Genomic DNA, 21,337 nt, shown 5'->3' on the forward strand with positions numbered 1-21,337 from the left:
AAATAAATAAATGAAAACACTAAAATAAAATTTTAAAAAATGACCACATTAAAAAAAAAAGAATATGAACTATATAGTTACTGCAAGTTTTAATTTTTTTCCTGTAGTAATTAAAGTATGGAAAATAGAACTGTAAGAAGAAAACAAAGATTATTTTTCAGTCTTCAGGAAGAATAAATCATTGCTATTCAGCTTTTCAGGAAGAAACTTCAATAAATCTGCAGTTTACCTTTGATTTTAGGTTTTAGAATGAAACAAATTTAATAGAGGATTGACCTGTTTCCTTATTCTAACAGTTTAATTTTGTTACAGCAATGCCATATGAGCCAGAGACAAAGTAGAAAAGAGTGTTTTGGCTGAGTAAAGTTCTTAAGCTGTGCATTAAGGGAAGATCTGTCAAGATAAAATTATCAGTAATAAGGGCTTACATTTGGGTAGCTTTTGCAGCCTTCATAGTGTTTCACTCATTTGATCTCTTTTGAGCTTCATAGCCCTGAAGAAAGCAGGGCTGTCGTTATCTTCATTTTATAGATGGGGAAGTTTAGGCTCAGAAAGGATGTGATGTACCTAAGGTCACATGACCAGTAAATGATGTAGTCAAAGGTAAAATTCAGAAGTAAAATCCAGGCTTTTGATTTCTTCTTCTTTTTTTTAATATTTTAATTTATTTTTGAGAGAGAGCAAGCATGGAAGGGACAGAGAGAGGGGGAGAAAGGATCAGAAGCAGGCTCTGTGCTGACAGCAGCAAGCCTGATGCAGGGCTGGAACCCATGAACTGTGAGATCATGACTTGAGCTGAAGTCAGCCACTCAATCTGAGCCACCCAGGTGCCCCTGAGGGAAGTCTCCTCTTCCCTCCCCACCCTCCATCCCCCACCACTTTTCAAAATATCTATTCCAGATATTCTGGATGCCATTTTTACATATAAATGATAACAACAGATACTGATTGCATTCTGATTATTTTTAGGATGAACAGTTGAAATCAGATGTTTTAGTGAAGTACAAATGAGTATTAATTTCATCCATTGTAAAGGGAATAGAAATACTTCTTTGGTATTGTTAGACACACACACACACACACACACACACACACACACGAATTCACTTTCATCTCTACCCAAGAAATAGAAGGGAAATAAGTAACATTCCTGAAGAGAGAAATGTAACCCCCGAGCAAAGGAGAATCAGGCAAAAGGTAGAATGAACTTAGATTCTGAGTAACATGCCTTTTTAAATCTAGAAAGAAGAAATGAAGTTTTTTGACTTCTGAATCAAATTATGCATTTAAAATAACCTTTCTGATTGGTTCACTCGAAAGAATGTTGTTGCTTTTGTTCTGTGGAACATGCAAACAGAGAGGGTTCATTCTGAAGTAATTTTCCTTGCTGCATTATTTGGAGACAAACTGATGATTTAATCAGCTGCCAACTTTTCCTTCTCGTTGCCTCTATCCCCAAACAATTCCCCCTTCTTTCTGAAGGAAAGAAATGGGCCCCACTCAATGGGCCTCTTAGGAAATGGATTTTCATTCCCTAGGTTCAATTAAGTTAGTTCCAGATTGTGGCAGTCATTCAAGTAGAAGACAGCTGAGACTAGAATACTAACATTCGTCCTCAGAGGAGGAAGGATAGCTTTCAAAGGAGTCTTTTCTAGCAGTTCTAATTTGACCTTTACATACCTTTCCCCGGAAGCAATGTTTGTTAGAGCCAGAGATATTCTTGGTGTCTCAGTACATGTGAAAATATGGCCTTCCAATATTAACATTTGGGATTTGGACAAGGCGAATCTATTTGTCAGTTGACTTAGAGAAAATTACTTTATTGATAGCTCTTGCCCCAACTACCTGTCACCGTAATCAGTTCAGACCGTGAAATCTGATGACTCTTTTTCACTTGTATATACCATAATCCATTCCTCCCATGGGTTTCTTCAGCGTGCATACACTGGGTTGGAAATTCTGCTACCTAACAATTCAAATGAACTGGCATTTTGACTGAAAAGATTCTTGGCAGACTTATTGAAATACCATGGTAGTGAAATTCCAGACTCTGCTGACCGTTTGAGTGTATGTGGCCGGGGTGTGGGTTAGCATGCTGAGTTGTTCCACTTTTTGACCATTTTGAATAATACTGCTATGAACATTAGCGTCCAAGTCTTTGTGTGGACATATATTTTTATTTCTTCTGCATATATACCTAAGTCGAGTTATTGGGTTATATGGTAACTCTATGTTCTATAACTTGAGGGGCTATCAGACTTGTTTTCCCAAAAGGCTGCAAGATTTTACATTCCCACCAGCAGTGTGTTAGGGTTCCAATGTCTCTATATCCTCAGCATTACTTGTTATTACTATCTTTTTGATTATAGCTATCCTAGTGGATGTGAAGTAGCATCTCATTGTGCTTTTTTGGATTTGCATTTCTCTAATGATGAATAATGTTGAGCATTTTTTCGTGTGCTTATTGGTCATTCCTATATTTTTAGAGAAATATCTGTTCATTTACTTTGTAAACTTTTAAATTGGGTTGTCTTTTTATTACTTAGTTGTAAGAGTTCTTTATATGTATTCTGGATGTGATTCCCTATCAAATAAATGATTTACAGATATTACCTCTTGGTCAGTGGATTGCCTTTTCACTTTCTTTTTTAAAAAAAATTTTTAGGGGCGCCTGGGTGGCTCAGTCAGTTAAGCATCTGACTTCGGCCCAGGTCGTGGTGTCACAGTTCGTGAGTTCAAGCCCCGCATCAGGCTCTGTGCTGACAGCTCGGAGCCTGGATCCTGCTTTAGATTCTCATTCTCCCTCTTTCTCTGCCCCTCCCCCACTCATGCTCTGTCTCTCTCTCTCTCTCTCTCTCTCTCTCTCTCTGTCTGTCTCTCTCCCTCCCTCAGAAATAAAAGATTTTTAAAAAATCTAAAAAAATAACTGCTTCCAGCTTTTCTGATATAGAATAATGATCTCAGACTGAGTAATCTTGGTCTGCTATGTGCTAGACATATTGTCCCATTTAAGCACATAACTAAGAGGAAATTTAAATGAGAAAACCAAAGAATAGAGCAGAAGTCTTTATCATCTCTGGTAATGTGTAAAGCCAATAGGGTAGGTACTATTTTATTAAGTCTGTGAAAAGTTCATACACAGTTTTAAACTAAAAATAAAGGTTTTTTTTTTTCATTAAAAATGATTTTAAGTTTACAGTAACTTCTGTTCAGAATATTTCTCATGGTTAGGCAGAGTAACTTAGCGATCCTTTCTCAGTTTCTTAATTATTTTCCATAGCCATACAACTATAAAATGGGGACAGTAGTATCTAATTTTTACCTACTTTGGAAAGTCCAAAAGTAAGAGATAATGAATTAGAATATTTCTTTAAGGCATACTTAAAAGGAGTTTTTTCATATAACTTTAAAATTAATTTATTTATAAACATCTGTTTCACGCCTTCCATGTTCTAGACATCATGTGCCATTGCCAATGTTGAGTAATGTTAGAAAGTACTGGTGTTCATTAAGTTTCTTTTGTAATTTTGCTTTTCTTTTGAGTGTTCGAAGTGGTCTCTCAAAAGTCATAAAAGAAATTACTGTGGGTGTCACTTAGCTTAGCAGAGGCACTGTTTTGGCAGTTGCTCTGTTGTGGTGAAAACAAGAGAATTCCCAGGGAAGTGTAGAGTGCGTCTCCTGACAGCACAGCCATAGCATAAACACCCTATAATTGACACTGATGTGGATAAATTTAGCTTCAGTACTCACAAGCTTGCACTTGAACCAGAAGTATGCACACATTCCCTTAACAGATCTCTCCTAAAAGCGTCAACTGTATTGCTAACACAGCACGGTGCTCCTGTGGTTGTTCTGGGGGTTCATGTTGCTAACTGGGATAATGGCATCAGTTTTGATTTCTAGTTGAAAAATAATCAACAAAAATTCTCAAGGTCATGAGTTCAAGTCCCACATTGGGCATAGAGCTTACTTAAAAAAAAAATTAGGGCTGACTGGCTGGCTCAGTCAGTAAAGCATGCAACTCTTTTTTTTTTTTTTAATTTTTTTTCAACGTTTATTTATTTTTGGGACAGAGAGAGACAGAGCATGAACAGGGGAGGGGCAGAGAGAGAGGGAGACACAGAATCGGAAACAGGCTCCAGGCTCTGAGCCATCAGCCCAGAGCCCGACGCAGGGCTCGAACTCACTGACAGCGAGATCATGACCTGGCTGAAGTCGGACGCTTAACCGACTGCGCCACCCAGGCGCCCCAGCATGCAACTCTTTATCTTGGGGTTGTGAATTTAAGACCCACATTGAATGTAGAGATTACTTAAAAAATAAAAATAAATAACAACATTTACAGTCTTTTTTTTTTCATTTTAAAATGCAGCCATTTAAGAGTCTTCAAGCATATTTTGAGTGAACACATGTAGCAATTAGTGGAGATCAGACCAGTGTGCTTATAATTGAGACATGGGGTTGAGTAATACATAGCAGAACATTGCTGGATCCTATATTAATTTCAACCATTTATAGTTTCAAATTGTTTTATTCTTAGTTAACACCTAATGAGCTAAGAAGTTGACTTAATAGGGTTACCTCGGTGGCTCAGTCAGGTTGTGATCTCACCATTTGTGAGTTCAAGCCCTGCGTCAGGCTCTCTGCTGTTAGTACAGAACTTGCTTCAGATCCTGTGTCCGCCTCTTTCTCTGCATCTTCCTCGCTTGTGCATACACGTGCTCTCTCAAAAGTAAATAAACATTAAAAAAAAAAAGTTGACTTAATATATATTTTTAAAATGCCTTTACATGGTACTGTTACAGAAAAATTCAGCTTTTTCCTTTCCAGGTAGGGGAAAACCCAGTCCTTTCCTACTGTGTGTTTCTTCCCTGTTGTGTCTCCTCAGCTACTCACACAGAACACTTCTGACATTTCTGATCCCCAAATGTGGGGGGTTTTGTCCGTACAACAAGCAATTTTCCTGTGATACCAGGTGGGTTCCCTACAATTCAACTAAATTCTGACACTGTCTACCCAAGGTAGTGTCTGCTCCCACAGATTTAAGGGCTGGGTCCCACAAGACTGTCCCCCCACCCCTAGTTTCAGATGTCATTCACAAGCCCCGGTTATCACCTGTGCTTCTGACCAACTGGCTGTAGACTGTATGTTCCAAAGACCTCTTCCTTGGGTTCAATTAATTTTCTAGAACAGCTCACAGAACTCAGGGAAACACTTAACATTTACCGGCTTATTAAAGGATATGATAAAGGATGTGGAAGAACAGCCAGATCAAGAGATACGTAGGGCAAGGCCTGGGAGGGTCCCAAGCGCAGGAACTTCTGTCCCCATGGAGTTGGGGTATATCACCCTCCCAGTGTGGATGTGTTTGCCAACCTGGAAGCTCTCCAAACTCTCTACTTGTGGAATTTAATGGAGGCTTCATCAGATAGGCATTATCAGTCATGAATTCCATTCTCAGCCCTTCCTCTTCAAGAGAATGAGTAGCCGAGCTGAAAATTTCAAGCTTCTTATCAGGGCTTGATCTTTCCAAGCTTCTTACCAGGTGATCTGCCCTTCACAGGTACAAAATTCAAAAGGAGGAAAAGAGCATATAATGAAAAGCAAGAATACTTCCCATCCCCTACCTATTTAGTTTTCCTCCCTGAAGGCAACACCGAAACCAGCTTACTGTGTATCCTTCCACAGATATTTTCTGCATTTCAGATGAAATATCTGTATATATATTTTTCTTTCATAAATGATGGTAAATACTCCCCAATTTTCTGCACTTTGCCTTTTTCAATTAATAAAACATTCTTGGAAATTGTTCCAAGTTAGTATCCCTATGTTTCTATATATTTCCATATTTTATTTATATCAGTGCTTTTTTTTTTTTAAACAGCTGCATGGTATTGATTGTATGGATATGGTATACTTTATCTAATTAGTCCCTACAGATGAACATTATATTGTGCTATCTTTTGCTGTTACAAATAGTGCTGCAAAGTCATGTAAAGTTTATAATCATACTGGACAGTTGGCTAAAGTTGGGAAATAATAAGTTAATAAGGAGCATATATTTCCCTAAAGATGAGTTTCTCTAAGAGTATAAGTTGAATTCATTAGTGATCAGAAATTTTACATTTCATACCAACATATTTTTTAATATTTCAAAAACTAATGTTAGAACAAATATGTAATCATTATCCACAGCTGAGCTTATTTGTTGAGCTTATTTGTTAAATAATGGAACTGTGGGAGCTATTGGAAGGTTCGAGTGGGGGGAGGGAAAGAGTGGAACTTGTGTCTGTTACTTTTTTTTTCTTACTTCATTGACACTAGGGGCACCGGGGTAGCTCAGTCGTTGAGCGTCCGACTTCGGCTCAGGTCATGATCTCGTGGTCTGTGTGTTCGAGCCCCACGTCGGGCTCTGTGCTGAGGCTCAGAGCCTGGAGCCTGCTTCACATTCTGTGTCTCCCTCTCTCTCTGACCCTCCCCCATTCATGCTCTGTGTCTCTCTGTCTCAAAAATAAATAAACATTAAAAAAAAATTACTTCATTGACACTATGATAATACCTTATGGAAGGTTCAGAGTAAAAATCACTGCTCCCTCTTTGATGCATTATATTAACAGAGGCCACACATTTTATTTGTAGCTGCTTGAATTTATTGAGTGCCCATTATTCTTTTATAAGTAGTAGGCCATTTTAACACAAAAATTTTCTTTAACATTTAATAATGTTAGTGTCACTAACTATATCTTTAACTCTTAACAAAACACATAGGCAAGTTAGAGATTCAGAAAATAATACAGATTTAATGCGTGCTTCCTATGTACCTGACACTATTCTAATCATTTTCTATTTATTATTTTGTCTAAATTTTATATAGTCATATGAGATAAAAATTATTATTATCCTTATGGTGTGCATGAGGTGGGCAGAGGTGAAATAACATCAGAGGTAGTAAGGAGCCATGATATTAAAAAGCCAGGGAATCTGGAGTCTGGATCCAGAGCCTGTCCTTAGTGTATTCTTCTGTAAAGCTGACTGACTTTACTTTCATTCTTAAATGTTTTATGAGATCGTTATTATTATCCCTTTTATTAGGGAAGGAAAATGTAGAAGAGTAAGATTGTTTGCTTCCATGTTTATGGAAGGCCTAAGGTTAGTGCTTTCAATTTAAGAGTATTGATAGGTGGGGCGCCTGGGTGGCTCAGTTAGTTGAGCATCTGGTTGAGCATCTGACTTCGACTCAGTTCATGATGTCACAGTTCTGAGTTCAAACCCCACGTTAGGCTCAGCTGACACCTCAGAGCCTGGGGCCTGCTTCGGATTCTGTGCCTCCCTGTCTCTTTGTGCCCCTTCTCTGCTCGTGCTCTGTCTCCTTGTATCTCAAAAATAAATAAATGTTCAAAAAAAAAAAAAAAAAAGAGTATTGATAGGTAAAGATCCTAGGGAGAAGATGATAGGTTTTTCCTCCTGGACTTTGAATAGCATAGCTGTTGAGCAATCACTGGTTTGACTATGGCTAAGACAGCAATTTATATGTTTAAACAGATTGTTCTTGTCCTTTCTGTTTATCTGTCAACTAAGAAGCTTTTTTATATTTACACTAACAAAACAATTCACAAGGAAGGGTGTGTGGCTTAAAAATATAATAGAATTGAGGTAGCAGGAAACAAGAAATGATCATTCGCTCTGCTCTGTAGAGAGGAATTGTTTTATGTTTCCATGACAGTTCCAGAAGGAACTTTCCAGGAGTCATGAGAATTATGGTCTGTGAATTTCACTGGTTTTTAAATTCAACTTTGGGATTCTTGTAAATATATTGCAGTCTTGAAATGCCCTTTCTCTTTGGTATTTTGTCATTTGATGTCCCATACAAAGGGGTAAAATTCAGTATGATGTTGATCATTGAAAGAATTGGTCAAGGGGCACCTGGGTGGCTCAGTCAGTTAAACGTCTGACTTTGGCTCAGGTCATGATCGCAGTGGTTGGTGAGTTCGAGCCCCACATTGGGCTCTGTGCTGGCATCTCAGAGCCTGGAGCCTTCAGATTCTATGTGTCTCCCCACCCTCTGTCCCTCTCTCTGCCCCTCCCCCGCGCTGTCTGTCTCTCAAAAATAAATAAACATAAAAATTAAAAAAAAAAAAAAAAGAAAGAAAGAATTGGTCAGGAAAAAAGAGAAGGAAGCCTCAAGAAACAAAGACCAGGCACTACATTTGAGGGAAAAAGGGATCTCTTCATTGGTGTTAGTAAAGGTCTGATATTTATTAAAGTAAATGTTTGCGGAGCAACTCTAGGGATGTGGGTAAAATGGGGACTTGGGGGTGGATACGGCAGCAGGGAGGGAATGCTTCCTTGTTCCCTTTTCATTGACTTTCCTAGTCCCTGATTCATCTACATCTTTTCAGAAGTTTATCAATTCACATCCATATTCACATTTAAAAATGTTTATCATGTGCATATAAAACAATGAAAATAACTTATATATAGTTCATTAAAATTATTCTGATTTCTCTGTTACAAATGCTGTGTATAATCTCACAGGTACACATGCCAAAATTCCTTGGCAGTGGGAAATAAGGAAGCGAAGGATGTCACAATATGACAAAGTATTATGACTCAGTGATTGGGAATAAATGTATTAAAATATCAGGTGCTTTCATTTGAAAGGCATATGGGAAATTTAGACTTTTCAAAGGAGTTCTAAAGGAAAAAAATTTTAGAGAGAATTGTATTTTGAAAGGGTCTAAAAATATGGAGTACAGGGGCGCCTGGGTGGCACAGTCGGTTAAGCGTCCGACTTCAGCCAGGTCACGATCTCGCAGTCCGTGAGTTTGAGCCCCGCATCAGGCTCTGGGCTGATGGCTCAGAGCCTGGAGCCTGTTTCCGATTCTGTGTCTCCCTCTCTCTCTGACCCTCCCCCGTTCATGCTCTGTCTCTCTCTGTCCCCCCCCCAAAAAAAAAAAAAGTTGAAAAATAAAAATATGGGGCGCCTGGGTGGCGCAGTCGGTTAAGTGTCTGACTTCAGCCAGGTCACAATCTCGCGGTCCGTGAGTTTGAGCCCCGCGTCAGGCTCTGGGCTGATGGCTCAGAGCCTGGAGCCTGTTTCTGATTCTGTGTCTCCCTCTCTCTCTGCCCCTTCCCCGTTCATGCTCTGTCTCTCTCTGTCCCAAAAATAAATAAACATTTAAAAAAAAAAAAGAAAAATAAAAATATGGAGTACAAAACCTTACTTTGCATTGGTTGATGGTATCATTGAAGGTAATGCCAAGAGGGTAAAAGGCAGTATCAATTCTCCTAAAGAAAATTACCTGTTTATGAATGTTTATATATATCCATATTTTTTTCTTAGATCTCAATTCTGTGTCCTTTCTAAAAGAAAGTTTGAATTAGAGATGGCAGTTGTAACTGACCTATCAATTTGTGTCAGATCCAGTTTTAGGTCTCCTAGTATTCTTGGTTACAAATAAAATGTAAAGTAAAATATTCTTTCATATAAGGGTTGAGAGCATAAGCTTTGGAACTAGGCTTCCTGGGTTTGGATCCTGGCACTCTCATTTACTGATTGTGGGACCACATAATTTAGCTGTGCCTCAGTTTCTCCAACTGTAAAATAAAGGTTGAATTACTTTTTGAAAGGTTGAATTACAACAAAATAGCCTATACTGAACTCAGATCTCAGATCTCTCAGAGCCAATTAAAAATCCCAGGAGAGTCTGATTACTTCAGCCTTTATCAGGTGTGTATTCCAGTCTGTCAGTTTATGGCCATGGAAACAGGCCTATACAGAATAATAAGCCGTATAAACATGTTCCAGACGTCCAGTCTTGTCAGAAATAGGGGATTATTTTGGGCAAGGCAGGAACTTAAAAGCACAGTATTGATACTATCATTTTTTTTAATTAATAGATTTTACTTTTTAGTGCAGTTTTATGTTTATAGAAAAATAAATGGAAGTACAGAGAGTTCCCATATAGCCCTTCACCCACTCACCCCATTTCCACTGTTATTAACATTTTGCATTAGTGTGATACATTTTTTATAATTGATGAGCCAATATTGATATGTTATTATTAACTAAAGTCTGTAGTTTACATTAGGGTTCACTCTTTGTATTGTGCATCCTGTGAGTTTTGACAAACGTATAATGGCATGTATCTACCATTACAGTATCATAAGAATAGTTTCACTGCCCTAAAAATCCTCTGTACTCTACTTATTCATCTCTCCACTGATCTTTTTGTTGTTATTTATTTTATTTTTTAAAATTCAAGTATAGTTAACATACAGTGTTGTGTTAGTTTCAGATATACAATATACTGATTCAACAATTCTATACATTTCTCAGTGCTCATCAAGATGTGTATACTTAATCTTATTTTTTTTCATCCATACCCCTACTCACCTCCCCTCTGGCAACCACCAGTTGGTTCTCTGCATTTAAGAGTCTGTTTTTTTTGTTTGTTTCTTTTGTTGTTGTTGTTGTTCATTTGTTTTGATTCTTAAATTCCACATAAGAATGGGATCATATGGTATTTGTCTTTCTCTGGCTGACTTCACTTAGCGTTATACCCTCTAGGTCTGTTTTTACTATCTCTGTAGTGTTGCCTTTTCCAGAATTTCATGTGGTTGGAATCATAAAGTATATACAGTTTTTTTTAGATTGGTGTCTTTTAGCGGTGCCTGGGTGGCTCAGTTGGTTAAGCATCCGACTTCAGCTCAGGCATGATCTCACAGTTTGTGGGTTCGAACCCCGTGTTGGGCTCTGTGCTGACAGCTCAGAGCCTGGAGCCTGCTTTGGATTCTGTGTTTCCATCTCTCTCTACCCCTCCCCTGCTTGCTCTCTATCTCTCTGTGCCTCTCAAAAATAAAGAAATGTAATAACAAAAAAATTATTGGTGTCTTTCACTTATCACTAGACCTCCATGTCTTTTTTTTTCTGTGGCTTGATAGCTCATTTCCTTTTATCACTGAATAATAATCTGTTGTGTGGATATACCACAGTTTGTCCATTCACCTATTGAAGGACATCTTGGTTGCTTCCAGTTTTTGGCAATTATGAATAAAGCTACTGTAACCACAATGAAAATATTCATGTGCAAGTTTTTGTGTGGACAAAAGTTTACCACTCATTTGGGTAAATACTAAGAGCACAATTGCTGGATCGTATGATGAGAGTAGGTTTAGTTTTGTTAGAAACTACCAAACTGTCTTCCAACGCTGCTGTGCCATTTCGTATGCCCACCAGCAATAAACGAGATTTCTCATTGCCCCACATCTTTGCCAGCATTTGGTGTTGTCAGTGTTTTGGATTTTAGCCATTACAAAATAGGGATGCAGTGGCAACTCATTGTTTTGTTTTTGTTAATATGCCATTCCCTAACGGCATAAGATGTGGAACATCTTTTCTTTTTTTTTTTTTTTTAATTTTTTTTCAACGTTTATTTATTTTGGGGACAGAGAGAGACAGAGCATGAACGGGGGAGGGGCAGAGAGAGAGGGAGACACAGAATTGGAAACAGGCTCCAGGCTCTGAGCCATCAGCCCAGAGCCCGATGCGGGGCTCGAACTCACGGACCGTGAGATCGTGACCTGGCTGAAGTCGGTCGCTTAACCGACTGCGCCACCCAGGCGCCCCCTTTTTTTTTTTTTTTTTTAAATTTTTGTGGAACATCTTTTCATATGCTTATTTGACATCTGTATATCTTCTTCGGCAAGGAGTCTGTTTTATATTATGCTCAGTATTGTCAGAATTAAAGATCTTCTTCGGCAAGGAGTCTGTTTAGATCATTTGCCCATTTTTTAATTGGGTTGTTTTCTTATTGATGAATTTTAAGAGTTCTCTGTATATTTTGGATATGACTCCTTTATCAGATATGTGTTTTGTAAATATTTTCTCTCAGTTGGCATTATTTTTCACCTCTCCTGGCCTCTGCTTTTCTATGGTGATTTCCTAGTTGGCAGGGCTACACAATGCCTTATACTGTTGGTTAGCGAGGCTCCATATCACCAGCAAGTGGTGATACTAACATTAGGCTTCCTAGCAAAATCCTCACATATGTATCACAGGATATATAGGAAGTTGTAAACTTCCTTTTTCTAATATTCGCCCCCTCCCCAATATAACAGAAGAACAAGAAAAAAGGAAAGGTTACTCCCAATTCTAATATCTCCTCTTTTTCCTGCGTTCTCTTCACTTTTCCATATGGGAAGTAGTAAACTTGATGATCTTTTGAGGCTACCACAACAATTTGCCACCTTTAAAATTTATTTTCATATATTCTTAGCTAGTTAAATAAGAAATCCATATTTTTGTGTTTCTTTTATTAGTAAGATGGAGGTTTTGAAAGATTGTGGGAAATAACTCACTTTGTCAATAGCAGAGTAGAAAAGTGGCTCTCTTCTCTCTCTTCTCTCTACTCACTATTCTGTTGTCACATCCATTAGAATTACTGTTACTGTTAGATTAACACCCTGTCCTTGCTGTAAATGCTGATGCTGTCTGGAGTGGACTGTATTGCCATTGTAGCCTCTGGTACTTTTTTTAAGCACGAACTTTGGTACTTCAGGTGAGTTTATAAAGATACACGGGTAGGGTTGTCTGGGTGACTCAGTTGGTTAAGCATTCGACTTTTGATTTCGGCTCAGGTCATGATCTCACAGTTTCACACGTTCAAGTCCTGCATTGGGCTTTGTGCTGACCCTGCAAAGCCTGCTTGGGATTCTCTCTCTCTCTGTCTCTCCCCTGCTCATGTTCTCTCCGTCTCTCTCAAAATAAATAAATTAATTAAAAAATAAAAAAGGATATACGGATAGTTCCCCAATTTATAGCCGTATTTATGTTCCAAATGTTAGTATGAATTGGTTGTTTGGCATTTAGGATGTTTTCCTGTAGAAAAATCTTTCAAATGAAATTGGATTTCCAGAGCAATACATAAAAGTAAATATAACTCAACTCAAGTTTATGAAACAATTACGTGATTGGGGCACCTGGGTGGCTCAGTTGGTTAAGCTTTTGACTCTTGGTTTCAGCTCAGGTCATGATCTCATGGTTCTGTGGGTTCAAGCCCCACATCAGGCTCTGTGCTGGCAGCACGGAGCCTGCTTGGGATTCTCTGTCTCCCTCTCTCTCTCCTCTTTCCCCACTCGCTCTGTCTCTCTCGAAATAAATAAATAAACTTAAAAACCCAATTGATTATTTATTTACCATGGTTTGAGGCCTTTCTGAGCTTGACTGGAAACCTAAACATTAATTATAAGAATGTTTATGGAGGGGCACCTGAGTGGCTCAGTCGGTTAAGTGCCCAACTTCAGCTCAGGTCATGATCTCATGGTTCCTGGGTTCGGGCCCTGCATCGGCTCTGTGCTGACAGCTTGGAACCTGGAGTCTGCTTTGGATTCTCTGTCTGTCTATCTCTCTCAAAAATAAATAAACATTAAAAAAAATTTTTTTTGAGAATTTTTATGGAGAAAATTGTTCTATAATTGACTTAGATCATGGTAGATAAAGGCATATTGTTCATTTTTTACATTACTCATCTAGGATTACCTACTCTGAGAATGATTTTGTCATTTGTATGTATAGATGTTCCAAAGTTGAGGATGCCTGTCTAATCGCCTAAGGGGAGGAAATGCCGCTAAACTTCTACTGGGTAGATTGTACCTATGTTAATGTATTTTTCACAGGGTATTGCAACCATCCAACTATATTTGGTACTCTCATCAGACTTTGACTAGTCAGTACTCAGTAGACTGGTCTCACCAGACTCACTGGTCTTCTTTCCTCTGTATCACTAGGGTACTCTATGGTCTTTTTTATATTATGCTCAGTATTGTCAGAATTAAAGAGTGAATTCACTGTACTGGCCTGTGGCCTACCTTCGGAGCAGTGAACAAAGTGGATGCTTTAGCAGCCAATTTCCAAAGCACTTTTATGTATGTCTGCATATACTTTCACACATAACTATCTGATACTTACAAACAACGTGAGGTAGATATTACTGTCCACATTTCATAATTGAGGCAACTAGGGCTTAGGTGTATGAACTGATTGTTGAAGATTAAACAGTGAGGAAGTACCAGAATCAGAATTTGAACCCAGATTTTCAGACTTCAAACACTAAGCTTTTACTACTACTATTATCCTTCAAAACCATTGATTTTTATTCTCCTCAAATATAAGATGTGGAAAGCATCAGGATTATTTTGGATAATCTGGGCTATTTGGCCATTGTGGTGTCATGGAGCATTGCTTGAATTAAAAAGCAATGCAGTATTATTTTAAAAATGAGAAAATAATGACACTTTAAAGAGCTGCTGGTTGTACCTGTTACATTTTTTCCCCCTACAGTAGTCCTTGGCTTTTATTTTATTTACTAATTTTTAGCATTCAGGTTTAAAATTTTTATGTAATAAAATCTATCAGTTGTTTCCTTGATACTTTCTGGGCTTTATGTCTTGCTGTGACTTTTCTATAGTTCACACTATAAAAACATTAGCCTATATTTTTTCAAATTTATGTTTAGTGTTTTTTTCTTTTTTTATTGTGTTAATATATACATAGCATAAATTTTACCATTAAGCTTTTCTCTTTTTTTGCCATTAACCATTTTTAAGTGTGCTGTTCACTGGAATTATATTCATTCACGTTCTTGTGCAACCACCCCCGGCCGCCCTCCATCACCAGAACTCTGTTCATCTTGTAAAACTGAATGAAACTCTACCTGTAAGACAGTACCTTCTCATTCTCCCCTCCCCCCCCACACACCCCACCCCCAGCCCCTGGCAACCACTATTCTGTCTCTATAATTTAGACTATTCTAGATAACTGCTATAAATGGAGTCATATAGTATTTGTCTTTCTATAACTTTGTGTAGCATGTGTCAGAATTTCCTTCCTTTTTAAGGCTGTATAATATCCCACTGTTTGTATATGCCACATTTTGCTTATCTGTTCGAATGTTGATGGCCACTTGGGTTGCATCTGCACTTTAGCTATTGTGAATAATACTGCTGTGAACATGAATGTACAAATATCTCTTTAAGACCCTGCTTCTTTAGGGTAAATACTGAGAAGTGGAATTGCTGGTTTACATGGTAATTCTGTTTTTAATGTTTTGAGGAATGTCTGTACTGTTTTCCACCATGGCTGTACCATTTTACATTTCTACAAGTGGTGTACAAGGGTTCTGAGTTTTTCACATCCTTGCCAACTTTTGTTTTCTGCTTTTTGGATAGTAGTCCTCCTCATATGTAGGAAGTGGTATCTCATTGTAGTTTTGATTTGAATTTCCCTAATGATCTATGCTGTTGAAGATCTTTTCATGTGCTTATTGGCCATTTGTATATCTTTGGAGAAATGTCTTGCCCATTTTTGAATTAGACTGTTGAGTTGTTGTTGGTAATTGTTGACATTTAGGAGTTCTCTATATATTTTTGGTATTAATCCCTTATCAGATATATAATTTGCCAATGTTATCTCCTATTCTGTGGGATGCCTTTTTATTCTGTGTATAGTCTCTTTTGATATACAAATTAAAAAATTTGTCGTGAAGTCCATTTTGTCTATTCTTTTGTTACCTGTGCCCTTGGTGTCACATCCAAGGAATCATTGCCAAGTCCAATGTTGTGAAGACTTTGTCCTGTTCTAAGAATTATTGTTTTAGGTCTTATGTTTAGGCTCTTGATCTTTTTAAGTTAATATTTGTATGTGGTGTTAGGTAAGGTCCAAATTTATTATTATTATTATTATTATTATTATTTGCATTTGGATATTAAGTTTTCCAGCACCATTTGTTGAAAGACTATCCTTTCTCCACTAGAATGGTCTTGACACCCTTGTCAAAATCATTTGACTATATATTTGAGGGTTTATTTCTGGGGTCTCTATTCTATTCCTTTGGTCTGTATGTGTCTTCTAGCAATACCACACTAGTTAGCTTTGTGTAGTAAGTTTTGAAATCAGGAAATGTGAATCCTCCAGTTTTGTTCTTCTTTTTCAGGATTATTTTGACTATTCAGAGCCTCTTGAGATTCTTTATGAATTTTAGAATGGGTTTTTCTATTTCTGCAAAAAACATCATTGTGATTTTGACAGGGATTACTTTGGGTAATATTGACATTTGAACTATACTGTCTTCCAATCAATGAACATGGGATGCATTTCCATTTATTTATGTCTCCTTTAATTTCTTTCAGCAGTGTTTTGTAGTTTTATTTGTACAAATCTTTCACCTCTTTGATTAAGTTAATTCCTAAATATTTTATTCTTTTTGATGCTGTTGTAAATGGAATTATTTTTATAATTTCCTTTTAGGTTGCTTATTGTTTGTGTATAGAAATATAATTGATTTGTGTATCCTGCTACTTTGCTGAGTTCACTTATTAGGTCTAACAGGGTCTCTTTTGTGTGAGGTCTTTAGAATACTCGGTGTTTAAGATCATATCATCTGCAAACAGAAATAATTTTACTTATTTCATTACAGTTTGGATGCCTTTTATTTCTTTTTCTTGCCTAATTGCTTTGGTTAGAACTTTCAGTACCATGTTGAATAAAAGTGATGAAAGGGGCGTCCTTGCCTTGTCCCAGATCTTAGAGGAAATGCTTTCACCATTGTGTATTGTTTGCTGTAGATTTTCATGTATGGCTTTTAGTATATGGAGGTAGTTTCCTTCTATTTTATTCTGTTGAGTGTTTTTATCTTGAAAGGATCTTGAATTTTGTCAAATGCTTTTTATACATCAAATTTTTTTTTTTTTACTTTATTGATGTGTGCCTGTTTTTGAAAAGCAGGGTGATGGAAAGAACATGGAATTTGGTGTCTGACATATTTGCATTAAAATTTGCTTTGTTTTTTCTAATTTATATGACCTTAAGCTTGGCTTAGTGAGTAACTTAATCTCCTGGGCCACCGTTTTTTCACGTATAAAATAATATCAACCTTCATGGTTCAGATGAATAGTAAATAAGGTTTATATGTATAAAGCCCCTTAGCACTCTCCCTAGCAAATAGTAAAACCTCTGTCTTACCCTTTACCCCAGTGACATGTGATTATTATTATTGTATTTCTGTTGTTGATAGGCTTTTGTTATACTTGGCATTGGTTGGGCATTGGTTAAAATTATAGACAGTTTTTTTTTTTTTTTACTTTTATTTTAAGGAGAATTGTGAAGTTACAGTAGACTTAATAAGAACCAGATGGCTAAGTAAATTTAAAACTATTTTTAAAGGTAAAGTTAAAATATCTATGGTGTTAGGATACATATGGTCAAGGTATTTTTTTTTTATACCTGTAAACAGGTTATCTAAATGTGGACTACCAAGAAAGATAATATTCACTTTATGTGTGATCCGCAGTGCACTGCTGGTGGAGTGTGAATTGGTGTAGTTTGTTTGGGAAGCTATTTGGCAATAAAACTAGTCATAGCTTTTGACCAGTCTTCTCATTCCACAAAGGATTTAGATCCACCCTGTAATTTAGTAAGCCTATTTCTGGGAATCTGTGTCAAGAAAAAACCTTGAGGAAGAAAAAAAAAGAAGAAGAAACCTTGAGGGGTGCCTGGGTGGCTCAGTCGGTTGAGCATCCGACTCTTGGTCTCAGCTCAGGTCTTGATCTCAAGGTTGTGAGTTCAAGCCCTGCCTTGGGCTCTGTTTTGGGCATGAAGCCTACTTAAAAAAGGAGAAAGAAATTTTGAAATGCAGATATAAACTGTACATTTTATTTATTTATTTATTTATTTATTTATTATTGAAGTATAATCTATATACAGTAAAATACACATTTTAAGTGTACAGCTCAATGACTATTTTACCTATGTAGATATAGAACATTTCTGTCACCCAGAAAGTTTCCTTTGCCCTCTTTCTGGTTATACTCTACCTGTCACCCCACAATGGTAACCACTGCTCTGATTTCTATCACCATATATGCTTTTGCTGGTTCTTGAACTTAATATAAGTGAAACCATGCAGTGTATACTCTTTTGTGCAGGGCTGTTTTCAATCAGCCATAATGTTTTTGAGATTTAACGATGTTGTTGTGTATATTACCAGTTTGTTCTTTTTATTGCTGAGTAGTGTTCCATTAAATGAATATGCTACAATTTGCTTATTTGTTCTCCTTTCATAGATATATGATTCTAGTTTTTGGCTTTATGAACATTCATGTATAGGTCGTTTTGAGGACGTATCTGCTAATTTCTCCTGGATACATACCTGTAACACTTATTGTTATTAAATTTAAAACAACATAAGTATCCAACAATGGAGAATAGATTGGTGTAGATCAGCATGTAATCCTGACTACAATAATGGTCAGTGGAAGAGGACGAAAAATACGGGTGTGAAAGTATTGTGAAGGCTGAGGTGAATTCCTTGTTCATTCCTGTATCCTTAGTGCCTACCTCTCAGTGCCTGATACATAGGACATGCTTAATATTTGCTGACTGAATTTAAAGAAAGGAGACTAAGCAGCAGCTGGGTAAGGGTGGAACCAAGGAGTTTTCAAGAAAACAAGGGAGGAACGTGTTTCAGTAAGGAGCCTGTGGTTATTTTTGTCAAATACTTTAGGCAAATCAAGGAGGAATGAAGGGTGAAAACAAAGTGTTATTTTTGGCAATCAGAGAAAGAGTTTCAGGAAAATGAGAGAATAGAGCCAGGCTGCAGCAAGTTGAGAAGTGAATTATAGTTAAAAAAGTGACAGTGAGTGTTGATAATCCTGAAGTTATTTAATGATGATGGGAAGTGGAGATAGATTCATAGCTTTATAGATAGATAAGGTCTAGGAAGGTATCTTTTTAAAGAAAGATTGTGAGCTGAGGAAAGGCACTACTAGAGATCAAAAGACGGAGGATACAGGAGCAATATGCATTGTTAATTCTGGGGAAACAGGACAGAATCAATTCACCAGTATCAGAGTTCACTTTAGAGAGAAGAACATCTTCCTCTGTGATAGGAAGAGAGAGTGTGTTTTTATGAGTAAGGTTGGAGAAGATGATGAAAATTTGCTTCTCAAATTGTTACCTCACCTAAGTAAAGAGGAGCTATGTGGCCCTTGGGCCCTCTTGGGAGAAGAATAACAGAATGGCTGAAACCTAATTCACATGGTATGTTTCATTCTCCAACTTACATGCTTTAAAAAAAATTTTTTTTTAAGTTTATTTATTTAAGTAATCTCTACACCCAACGTGGGGCTTCGATTCCTGACCCTGAAATCAAGAATTGCTTGCTTTTCCAACTGAGCCAGCCAGGCGCGCCTCCAATTTACATGCTTATTTATTGTGTGAATTTTTGTGGCAAGCCTGACCTTAGATCTTTATGTCCAAATATTTATAAAATGTCTGAAGTATGTGCATGGGAACACATTTAATATATTGGAGATATATTTAATATGTTGGAGATTTTTCATCATGATAGTTTGCAAAAGCTTAAAATATATGGTTTGCATTGATTTAACACTCTATTGATACTCATACTGTAGTTGGAACTGGATTGTGAATTATTTACTTGTTTAATTCCCTTTGTAGGTGGATTTAAAAAATAGCTTTATTGAGGTATAATTGATATACGTCAAACCCCACATTTAAACTGTATGTGTTGATGAGTTTTGACATATGTATACACCTGTGAAACCATCACTACAGTCAAGATAATGAACCCCAAAAGTTTCCTTTTGCCCTATTATAATCCAATTCTTCTCACTCTCAGAAACCCACTCCTTTTTGTCACTACTGATTTAGTATCTTTTAGAATTTTATGTAAATGTCATCTTATAGTATATTCTCTTTTTTGTACTTAGCAGAATGATGTTGATATTCATCCATTTTGTTTGTGTGTCAATAGCTTTTTCCTATTTATTTCCAAACGGCATCCCACATTAAATTTGTGTATCTATTCATCTGATGAGGGACATTTGGGTTGTTTACACTTTTTGGCTATTGCAAATAAAGCTGCTATGAACATGCATATGTAGATTTTTTTGTGGACATATGCTTTCATTTCTTAGGTAGATTTCAGAGTGGAGTGGTTGGATTAAATAGTTGGTATAATTTGACTTTTGTTTTTAATGTTTATTTATTTTTGAGAGAGAAAGAGAGAGTGCAAGCAGGAGAAGGACAGAGAGAGAGGGGGACAGAGGATCCGAAGCAGATTCTGTGCTGATAGCATAGAGCCTGATATGGGGCTTGAACTCACGAGCCAGGATATCAGGACCTGAGCCGAAGTCGAATACTTAACCGACTGAGCCACCCAGTTTGACGTTTGATGTTTTAAAAAATTACCTGGAAGTGGTTGCACATTTTGCACACAAATACTGGTTGACCAGCAATGTGAGTTCAAGGTGCTCTACGTCTTCATCAATGCGTGGTATGGTCTGTCTTTTAATTTTTAGCTTTTCCAGTGGTTATGTATTGATATCTCATTTTGGTTTTTTTTTTTTAAGTTTATTTCTGAGAGAGAGACAGTGAGAGTGAGCAGCAGAGGAACAGAAAGAGAGAGGGAGAGAGAGAATCCCAAGCAGGCTCCATGCTGTCAGTGCGAAGCCCATTGTGGGCCTCCAGCTCATGAACCGTGAGATCACAAGATCATGACCCAAGCTGAAACCAAGAGTTGGGGACTTAACCAACTGAACCACCCAGGCGCCCCAATCTCATTGTGGTTTGAATATGCATTTTCCTAATGACTATTCATAGTGATCATCTTTCCAAATACTTATTGACCATTTATAGATCTTATTTTATGAAATGAATGTTGAAACATTTGTCCAATTTTTAATTGGGTTGTCTTCTGAGTAAACTGGTAAGACTACCTTTGATTTTAAATATAAATCCTTTGTTGGATATGTATTTTGCAAAAATTTTCTCCTCATCTGAGCCTTGTCCTTTAATTTTCATAATATCTTTTTGTACAACAAAAGCCACAGATGAGGAGAACATATTTTTTATTGAAGTATAATTGACATATAACATTATATTAGTTTCAGGTGTACAACATAATGATTCAATATTTGTATATATTGTGAAATGAACACCACAGTGAGTCTAGTTAATGTTCATAACTATTTATAGTTATAAAATTTGTTTTTTCTTGTGATGAAAGCTTTAACGATCTCTCTTGGCAACTTTCAAATATTCAATACTTTATTATTAACTATACCCGAAATCTCCATCACTTATTTTGTAACTGGTTTATTTTATAACCTTTTGACCTCCTTCACCCATTTTGCCTAGCCCCCACCTGCTTCTGGTGACCACCAATCTGTAAGCTTGGTTCCACAGATAAGTGAGATACAATATTTGTCTTTTCTCTGATTTACTTCACTTAGCATAATGCCCTCAAGGTTCATCTAT

General features: G+C 37.1%; 1 protein-coding gene across 4 annotated transcripts in view; it reads left to right on the top strand.

Moving 5' to 3' along the window:
• The window catches only part of TULP3 (TUB like protein 3), a 66,132-nt gene that overhangs the window by 4,010 nt on the left and 40,785 nt on the right, over positions 1-21,337 (top strand). Inside the window, exon 2 of one of the 4 annotated variants that reach the window (XM_043562005.1) lies at positions 13,577-13,643. The exons of the other annotated variants lie outside the window; for them this stretch is intronic. The gene's annotated coding sequence lies outside the window, so the exon portion shown is untranslated. The remainder of the gene's footprint in view (positions 1-13,576; positions 13,644-21,337) is intronic. 4 annotated transcript variants of the gene reach the window in all.

Source organism: Prionailurus bengalensis, chromosome B4 (assembly GCF_016509475.1).
Source record: "Prionailurus bengalensis isolate Pbe53 chromosome B4, Fcat_Pben_1.1_paternal_pri, whole genome shotgun sequence".
Lineage (NCBI taxonomy): Eukaryota > Metazoa > Chordata > Mammalia > Carnivora > Felidae > Prionailurus > Prionailurus bengalensis.